The sequence below is a fragment of the Chenopodium quinoa genome, unplaced genomic scaffold, assembly GCF_001683475.1.
Source record: "Chenopodium quinoa cultivar QQ74 unplaced genomic scaffold, ASM168347v1, whole genome shotgun sequence".
Classification (NCBI taxonomy): domain Eukaryota; kingdom Viridiplantae; phylum Streptophyta; class Magnoliopsida; order Caryophyllales; family Amaranthaceae; genus Chenopodium; species Chenopodium quinoa.
Genome location: NW_018742681.1, coordinates 1,050,993 through 1,061,356, shown reverse-complemented (window position 1 = coordinate 1,061,356; position 10,364 = coordinate 1,050,993).

Genomic DNA, 10,364 nt, shown 5'->3' with positions numbered 1-10,364 from the left:
CCTTGACGCTGTAGGTAACTTTCCTAGGAGACGCGGGCTCGACCGCCCTATATCATGACTCAAGTACATTATTATTTTCAAAAACAAAAAGAATTAAAACTATTTGAAACTTGAGTTATGTGATTATGTGTGCATTAAAATTGGTGTTAAAACACCGTAGTTATGGTCATAGGTCCGAAATTTTGAGCTATTATCCATGGTTGGGTGAACTTAAGTATACTTGGTTAATTGAGTTATGTATTGCTTTATGAAAATAGAATTTATGAGTTGAGTTGCTTATGTGAAATACTATTGAATTGATAATTTATACGTGTAAACAAGATAAAAAATGATTGATAATATGAGGAAGGAATTCTTTGATTTTTATGGTCTGAAATTTTGGTGTTTTGATGCTCATAGTTGAGTCATCTTAAGTTATACATGTTTATTTATACATAGTTTTCATGGAATTCATTGAGATTTGATTTGAATTACTCATGTCGAATAGTATTCATGTGTTTATTGAAGTGATTTATTTATATAAATGTTTAAACAGTTGTTCAATGAAATGAGAAAGATATTCTTTAATATTTATTACTTGAAATGTGAAGGGATTAGTACATGATAATGATTTTGTGAATAAATTAACCACCCTTGTTCTACCTCTTTATGAGAAGTTTAACCTTGAAGTGTTCACTCAACCACCATGGCTAGTTCTATTATCTCTGGCCTATTTACTTGGCCTAAAGTTAAAAAGTATGAATCTTTCTTTGAGAATGAGAAGCACCATCATGAGAGAAAGTGGCTAGCAACCTTGACTCGATTCAAAATTGATTTGTACTACCTTAAACATGACTATGGACCTAAGAGGAGAGTTGTGGAACCACCAAAGTTGGGGAGAACCAAACCTTGAAAGAATTTGACCAACTTCATTACTTGAACTTCCAACTACCTTTTGTTTATCCAAGACTTCACTAGGAGTTTTTTCCTGCAACGAATCCATACCACCTTTTGACAGGCACAAGAATTATCCTTATCCTTCTCTTACTCCAAGTTATGAGACTCCTACCTCATGTAGGCGTCCAAGCCCAAAAGCCAATTTTCACATTACAAAAGGCTCAAAGTTCATGATTCTTCATATTCATATAAATGATTACCAAGCCTAAAGTATCATTCACCTTCTCCAAAGGTCTAACGTTGTTTCTTCTAAGACAATTTGTGGATTTTCTAGCCCACACTATAACCCAATTTATAGCCCAATTCAAAGCTCAAGCCACACTATAAATTACAGTGATTACAACCCAGTTTACCCAACTAAAAAAATCTTGCTACACTTGGCCCAGTTATTGAAGCTTATTGACTGGATGGTAAGACAAGCTATGATGATCCAGATTATGATCCTTTCAGTGAAGACTTTGATTATGAGAATTCAGATTAAGTGGTTGAATTACTTTATATGCTTTCAATAAATGTCTTAAGTGAAGTTATTCTTGTTTCAATTTTTGTATGTTTTAGAATGAATTAAGTATTTTCATGGTGTATTCCTTTTAATTTTCAAGGATGGAATGAATAACCAGGAATATGTCTTTAAGAGCGGGAAATAAGCGATCTGGTTCCAAAGTAGGCAAGGTCCTTAAGAAGTTAACCATTATAGTTGAAAACATCACGCAAGTGGTGAACCAAGGAAACCATCAGTCTGACTTGGATTCTTACAGTGAAACCTTAAAAGGATAGCCGCAGCTAAACCATCTGTGTACTTGGGAAAGGAGGACTCAACCAGTCTTGAAAACTAGATTAGGGAGTTTGACAAGTTATTTGACGCCATCGATTGTCTAAGTGAGTCGAGGGTGAATAATGGTGCTTATTATCTAAGGGAGGAAGCTGACTTGTGGTGGACTCAAAGAAAGGATGAGTTATTAAAAAGACCAAACTTTGGGTGGGATGAGTTTAAGGAAGCCTTGAAGGAGAATTTTTACCCTTCCTACCTAAGAAAATAGAAGTGTATGGAGTTTACCAACCTGAGAATAGGGAACATGACTATCAATGAGTACTAAAACAAGTTCATTGAGTTGATGAGATTTGACTCGGAAGTAGTTCCCACTAAAACCATCAAAGCTTAGAGATTTGAGCAAGGCCTAATCTTGACCCTCTAAGGGAAGCTAAGGGGAGTTACTTTTGAGACCCTAGATGAAGTCTATGGCCGTGCAGCCCACCTGTACGGAATCAAGGGGAGAGAGATGGAGCATTCTGGAGAGAAAGGGAAGAACCAAGACTCTTTTAACGGGGGTGAAAAGAGGCATAAGCCCAATGGTAACCGCTAGGGGAACTTTGGAGATAAGAGGTACAACAAAGGGAACTTTGAGAAAGGAAATGATGGACAAGAAACCAATGTTCGAGGAAATGGGGATCAAGGAAATAGTGAGAAACCCAAGAGATTGTATTTTTGTAGAAGGTGTGAGAAGAACCACCCCGGGAAAGATTGCGAAGGTAACCTAGTGACTTGTCATTATTGTCAAAAGCTAGGACACCGTGAATATGAGTGCTTTAAGAAGGAATGTGATGTCAAGGCAGGGAAAGTTCAAGAGAGTAAGAACCCATTCAAGCCATCTCAATCTAGTGGACCACAAGTCGGAACCAGCAGCAATGGAGGGAATGTTCCGAAGGGGCGTGTGTTCGTATTGAATAATTGTGAACGTGAAAGCTCTGAATGATTTGATATATTCTCTATGTATTTATAATTTTAATGCGTTCAAGCTTTTTGAATCCTTCTATGTGACTCTCATTATAAAAGTTGAATTATGATTTTTCAAGATTCATGTGAAGTTTTCATAAGAAATATAATTTGAGTGTACGTTTAAGTTTTACGGAATTTTAATTCCAATGTGGAAAGATACATATTTGATTATATCAAGTGGAAGTTGGAAATAATTATTTTCATGTGCAAATCATGGAATTGTGTGTATATATGTTATTTACCTGGTTTATATGATGGAATTTATGAATATAATTCCAAGATTATTGGTAAAATAAGAATTATTTAATGAGTATTCCTAATGTTGGAATTGGTATATATATAATTTCCTTATATGGAAATAGATGGGTTTATGTGAAATATTTCTTTTATATATTGAAATCGTATTATGGAATGATTGCGTTTGTTGTAAATTTCAATATGTTGTATTGGTTTATCCATTTGAGTGTAATTTTGTAAGTTGGATACATTCTCTTGACTAATTTCTTTGACCTTATAAGGTATAATTAACTATGTGATATGTGGCAAGTATTTGAATCATACGAAGTTTACATGTGGTCAACATGGCAGAGTTATTATTTTGAGATTAAAGGATTTGATGATTACCATGGGATAAATGAAGAGTTATATTGGATTGTTATCATGAATATTTGGAGGATTTGTGTTATCCAAGCCTTTACTAATTTTTAGAATATGATTTTGTTGAGCAAGGAAATATTATTTGTGGTAATGATGAGTTGAAGGTTCTATATAAGTGTTGGAGTAAGGTATGTATTTTTGGGAGATTTGAATTTTGATATTAGTATTAATTTATGATCGTTTGTATCTAATGGTGGAAAGTATCGATATTGCGAGAATAAGTATTGTGATGATTATTAACGCAAAAATTGTTGAGGGTTGAAAATTTTGAAGAAACTTAATACAAAAGTTAGAGGATTTTGAGTCAATTGAAGTGATAGAAAGTACAAGAAATAGTACGTATAATTTTTGAAATCGAAGTTTATTTTGAAGAAATAATATGATGTGAAGGGATTTAATGAAGTTAGCTAGGAAATGATTGTTTGGATGGTTACTTAAAAGATTTTACTCTTAGGGATTGACGACAAAGTTAATTAATATAGAGAAGTTATTAATGATTGAGGAATCAATTATTGCATTTTGTTCAATTGAGTAATTTAATGAATTGCCTTAAAGATAAACTAGATTGAGGAATTTAAAGTTATGAGAAATGATCAAGTTTTTGAATGTTTTAAAGGCAGAGTATTATGAAGTGACCAAGAGTTAATGACTACGATTTAAGGTTGTATTACCAGGATTTATGAATTAGTTGGGAAAATTGTAAATACTTTTGGAAGATAACCTGAGATAAGTTACTAATCTATGAGCAGTAAGAGGTTCAAGATAAGATGTGTTCCTTTTATGCTTGGTGCCCATGACAGTCATTGCTATGAAGTTAAATACGTGATTATGTAATTATAGAGTTTCTTTAAGAAAAAGTAAGACTTTTATTTAAACAAGTATTTTACTACAAGTATGCAAAATGAATTTTCAAATATGCAGTTTTCAAAATAAAGCTTTGTATTCCTTGTTTTAAAATAATTGTTTAGATTAAAAACTTTCATAGATCTTTTAAAATCTTTTATTAAATATTTTGATTTCTGTTCATACCTTATAATTAAATATATATGAGACTTTTACAGTGTTTTCAACGATTTTTCCTAGTGTAAGTATTTTAAATTTTTCAAATGACTAATAAAAATATTTTATGAGTTTTCTCACTACTTTTGTAAACAAATCATTAAAACCTAAGCCCTTTTGGATGTTTGAAACTTGCTGGTTTTCCTTACTTTGATTGATGGTTGTTGATAAAGTGTTAATATAGTTGATTTAACGAGTTGATGTGTTGGTCGAGTTACAGGGACGTAACTCATTTTAAGGGGGGTAGAGGGCGACAGAGTTTTGCGCCTTTGCTTTTTGAGTCATTTTTGAGTAATTTTGAGTCTTTCTTGAGTTAGTCATGATCTTGATGAGTCTGGTTAGGATGTGCATGAGTCAAAAAATTTAAAATCGATTTCTTTTTATTTTGGCTATGTTTCGGGACGAAACTTTTTTTAAGGATGGCTCCAAAATCCAAATTCAAAATTCAAATATCATTTTTTAAACATATTTTCTAATTAATTAATTAATTAGTATTTTCTTAAAAGGTTATTTTAGTAATTTACTTACTATTTGAATTTTGGAGCCAAAATGATATTTGAATTTTGGCGCCAACAACTTTTTCAAAACTCAATTGTTATTTTGGATATTGGATAAGATTTATTTTCAATTTATTATTTAATAAAAATCGGATTATATATATATATATATATATATATATGTGTGTGTGTGTGTGTGTGTGTGTGTGTGTGTGTGTGTGTATGTTTTAGATATTTTAATTAAACAAAATTATATTTTAATTATTTAATTAAGAGGTCCGAATTTCCTAAATAATAAGCTATGATTTTCGGATTTTCTAAGTGTAAAAAAAACTGATTTTCTTAGTGAATTTATTTAGTGAATAATTGGTATTTTCTTAATTAATTATTTTATACAAAATATATTATTTTTATTCCTTAAAAACTAGAAAAATAATTGCCTAAATATTTAAAGGGAGGTCTGAAAATATGGACTTAGGAAAGCTCAAATTTTCGGCCACCATATTGTATTTTGAGAAAAATTATTTTGGTGATTTTTGTATTTTAAATATCTTCCTCAATTCTATTATTTTCCTTAATGCTTATTTTTTATCTCCTAAATATTTGTTCATCTTATTTCCCTACCTTAAATCATTCTTGATTATTCCCGAAGTAAAGCCATTTTCCATATTATTTTTCATGACAACACACTTTTCATAATTAATTATTTCTTAGTCACCATAATATTAAACCTTCCTTAATTTTTAAACTCTCTTCTCCAAGTAATTTAATTAAACCAATTTAGCATAATTCTTCTTACATTCTCCTACCATAATTCTTGCATGAGCTAGCCTATAAATATCCCCTTATACCTCTCATATTCTTCACACCAAAACCCAATTCTCTTCTTCTCTCTTACTCTTCTTTTCCCTCAACCTTTTCCTACTTTTCTTCTCCTCTTTTCTAAATGAAAATCAGCCCGTATACCTTTGAAGCCAGTTTTTCGAGCACTTCTGGTCAGTTTTGGGGTTTTTCTATCTGACATAAAATTGTTCCTCTCGAAAAGTCCTTGAGGTTAGGCTTAAAAATCACCTAATTCGGAGTTATATTAAAGGAGTTATGGCCTCTGCAAGTTCTGCCTATTCTTTCCAATGCAAATCTAATTCTCTTTAATCCTATTCCTTTATTTTGTCCATGGTTAGTTTTCTAAAATATAAATACCTATTTCAAAGCTATAATTTTATATTATTTTTAAAAGAGTTTTATAATCCATGTACATTAGATTTGGGTTTATGTCTAAAGATGTTGTGATAACCTTATGGTTATGTTAATTGCAAGGTGTATTCGTGATTGAACTTTGAAAGTGAGAAGTGTTGATTGATATTCGGAATCAAGGTACGTTTAGGTGGCTAGATACCTTAGAAAGTGATTGGTTTAAATATCATGTTTTATATTATTATATTGGTGATTAAATTAAATTGATTTGAATTATTATTATTTATGAAATAAAGTATGGTTGGAGGAATTGATTTTAATATTTGTTTTAATAAATGTATTTTTGAAGGAATGATTTTAACATCATATTTTGAATGGTTTGAAATTATTTATTATGTTTAAAGGAATTTTGTTTTAAAAAGTATGTTGAATTGATTTAAAGAGTTTTTAAAAAGGTTTTGAAGGCTTGTTGAATTAAATACAAAAGGAGTTTTTGAGTATACTATTATAAAGTTTGATTTATTCAAAATAGGGATTTAAAGAGGCTTTTATTGAATTATTAAAAGCTTTACAAGCATGATTATTATATTAATCCCACTATGCGGATTCATTGAAGATTATGGACTTTATATGACCTAATCTTTCCTCAAGAATAACCTTGAAATAGTAGGAAACTAGCTTGAGGGTGTGCACACTTAGAGAGGAAATTGGGTTTTTGAAAAGATTTGATTTAATTAATCACTATTATTGAACTATTGAGTTACTGGAATTATTTGAGAATTGGTTTTGAATCACGAGTTTTGGAATTTATTGGATTAATTATTGGAATTGGTTTTTAAAGCATGTTTGCAAATACATTGAGTTTACATTATCTTGCACTTATCGTACTTAGCATATTTTGTTAATCCGTATTTCCTATTTGTTTCGTTCGCCCTGTTTACCGTAATGGTAAGCAGTGCTGACTATTTTCAGGTTATGAATGAGCATATGGGAGTCCCGGGATTTGCTTCACCTAGTTTAGGAATGTTAGTTTTGTCTTTATTTTGAGTACTCATAACAATTTTACTATTTTTATAGGCATTAATGAAAGAAAGTTGAGTTTCCGCTGCAAGTTTTGTTATTGAGTTAAGTATTTTTGAGTAGCCTTGCGTAATCACGCGGCGGTCATACGCCTAAGTCTATCTCTATGGTATAAGTATACGTATTATACTAGTATTTCCGTAGAGGTTGATTTGGGGGTGTTACAGTTGTTTCGGGGGTTTTTGGAGTCCCTCGGGAGAGTTACAATCCTGAGTATGCGCGCCTGGAGTCCGTACCTGCAAAACCACGAAACTCCGGTTGGGTGGAGTTCCGCCTCCGACAATCAAGTTAGTATGATTCCGGATGGGTAAAAGTGCGGAAGGTAAATGGGTTTTTCTCCCTGATTCAGAGAAATTCCGCAATTAAGATTGCTCGGTTTTTGGTGTATGTGTTTATGGATTTTTGTGTAGGTGCAATAAATGAGAATTTCCTCTATTTATAGCAGATGGGGATCTGCTCTCCCATTGGGGGTACAATGCCACGTGTCAGCATTCGATTGGATCCCGTTGGGCCTCTGGTGGGCTGCCACGTGTCATCATGCTACTGGGCCACGTGGCATAGGGTATTTTTACCCTAAACATTTGCCCCTCACAGGTGTGACGTAGCTTAGCCACGTGTCACCTGTGACAGGTGTCAAACGGTGGGGAGGCGACGGTTGGTCTATTTCCCGCCTTTTTTCTTTGAAGTTTGAATTCGAATGCTTGAGGCAGAAGTTGGCGATTCGCCTTCTGGGTTTGTCTATAAATAGAGACACACCCCCTCTCTCCTCTTCACTTTACAAACTTTGCAAAAATTTCTTGAGAGCTCTGATACCGGCTGCTTAATTGTGCAACCAGCTTCCTCTTTCGAACGCATCCGGATACTGGTTGAGTGCTTCTTCAATCAACTCATTTAGGTACCGCCTGACTCTTAATTTTATCTTGATTTGAGTAGAACCACAGACGGTCTTACACCGTCTGGGGCACCTTAAGTCCTTTCATGTCTTGCATTTGGTAGACCCACAGACGGTTTGGACCGTCTGAAGTATCTTCAAATCATGGTCTTCAAAAATAGGCCCTCAGGCAGTTATGAACCGTGTGGGGTATCTTTTTACAAATGATCTTCAAAGCTTGCATCCATTATACCCTCAGCCGGGCTTATACCTTCTGGGGTATGCTCGAGCAATTTTCTTCATAACTCGCTCTTGACTTGCATTTGTAAGACCCTCAGCCGGTCCTTATGTCGTCTTGGGGGTCTTTGAGCAATTCTTCACGGATACCGTTTGGGGTATCCTTGGAGAAGTTTTCAATTGAACCATTCAATGGACCCTCAGCCGGAAATATTCCGTCTTGGGCATTTCTGAGCAACCTTCATATTTGCCTTGCATAGACCCACAACCGGTCTTCGTACCGCTTGGGGCATCTTTGAGCCACTTTCCGAGTTGCATTCAAAAGGCCCTCAGCCGGTCTTAACACCGTCTGGGGGACTTTTGAGTAACCTTCATTGATACCGCCTGGGGTATCTTTGAACGATGCTCTTTTTGAATTCATTAGACCCTCAGCCGGACTTTATGTCGTTTGGGGGATCTTTGAGCAAGCTTCTTCGATACCATCTGGGGTATCTTTGAGTGATTTTCTTTAAAAATGCCTGATTGTTTGTCGTTGTGCTTTAGCTTTTCATACGCAACCAGACTGTTCCGCCTGTGGCATCTTCAAGCCACATTTTGGAATCTCAGCCAAGTCTTTTACAAACATCTTCACAAATTCAAGGTATCACCTTTGCTCCCTTTGTAACCTTTTGAGTGTACCGGTTGTATAGGTTGTTAGAGAATAATGGACTCTCCCAATACACACATGGCACGGCCTAGGGCAGTTGTCAACCGGTCACCGGATACGGCTGAATCTAGGACTGGGAATGCCGTCTGGGGGTGTGTGGACCACCCTTTCTCTTCTATGAATTCGACCGTCTCTGTTCATGTGCAGGACAGAATGGCTCGGACAAGGAAAACGGCTATTGACCCCGAGTACCAATCAGATGATTCAGCCGGAACTCCGGTTGAAGATGTTCCTTTTGACCAATTGGGCGTCCCAAGTACGCCCGGTGATGAGATTCTTGAAGAATCCGGGAGCTCAAGCGGTGAAGAAACCGATCAGGAAGCCGGATCTACTAAGTCTACCATGACACCGAATGCCCCTCAAGATGATGAGGAGGCATATAACTGTCCTGCAATAAATAATCCAACGGAGGCGTACATGAGCGCCCGAGATGCTGTGACGTTAAAGGCAACACTCCCGGCATTTTTGGAGAAGCACCCGGAAGGGGCCGGCTGGAAGGTTGGTGTCCCGCTTGCTGATGCAACTGTCGTCTGGGATGACGACTTAGAACATGCCGACAATTACTTTGGCTGCTACGAGGTGGCATTCAAAGCCGGCCTCCGGTTCTCCCTTCACAAAACGATCAAAGCCATTCTAAGGGGTTACGACCTAGGCGTCTGGCAGCTCACACCCAACTCTTGGGTGAATATTTTGGGATATATCGCCGCTTGCGAGATGCAGAACGTGACGCCTAGCTGGGAGGCGTTCGCGCACATGCACTACTTGAGCCGTGCCCCAGGCGGCTGGAATGCGTGGTACACACTCACTACGCATCCGGAATACATGATGACATTAGAGAAGCCCTCCAAATGGACAAGCTAGAAGAGAAAATTTTACTTCGTCTCTTCCCCATCTACGGCTGCTAATCACCGGCTGCGCCGTTACAACAAGAAACCGGCTCTATTGGGAAAGAAGTGCATATATACTCTTTTTGGATTTTTGGTTGTTTCATGCTAGACTTCAATTCCATACAAATTTATACTTGCATTTTCTCTTCATGAAAATATGACGTTTGATAAAAAAATGTATTGATAGATGTTTTGGTTATTTTTACCCAGCACACGTGGTCCAATGGGAAGCTGACACGTGTCATTTTAGGAGAGGTTCCCAGAGAACCAATCCCCTGTTGACACGTGACATCTCTAATGATTGGGAAGAATGGCGGCATTTCTGGCCCAATTCTCGAGGAAGCCCACCATTCCTAGGTTTCCGTAACCTAGGATGGCGACATGCATTTCGAGACCCTATAAATAGGGAGATGTTCCCATCATGGGACACATTCAAAAAAAAAGTATTCACAAAAAACAGAGC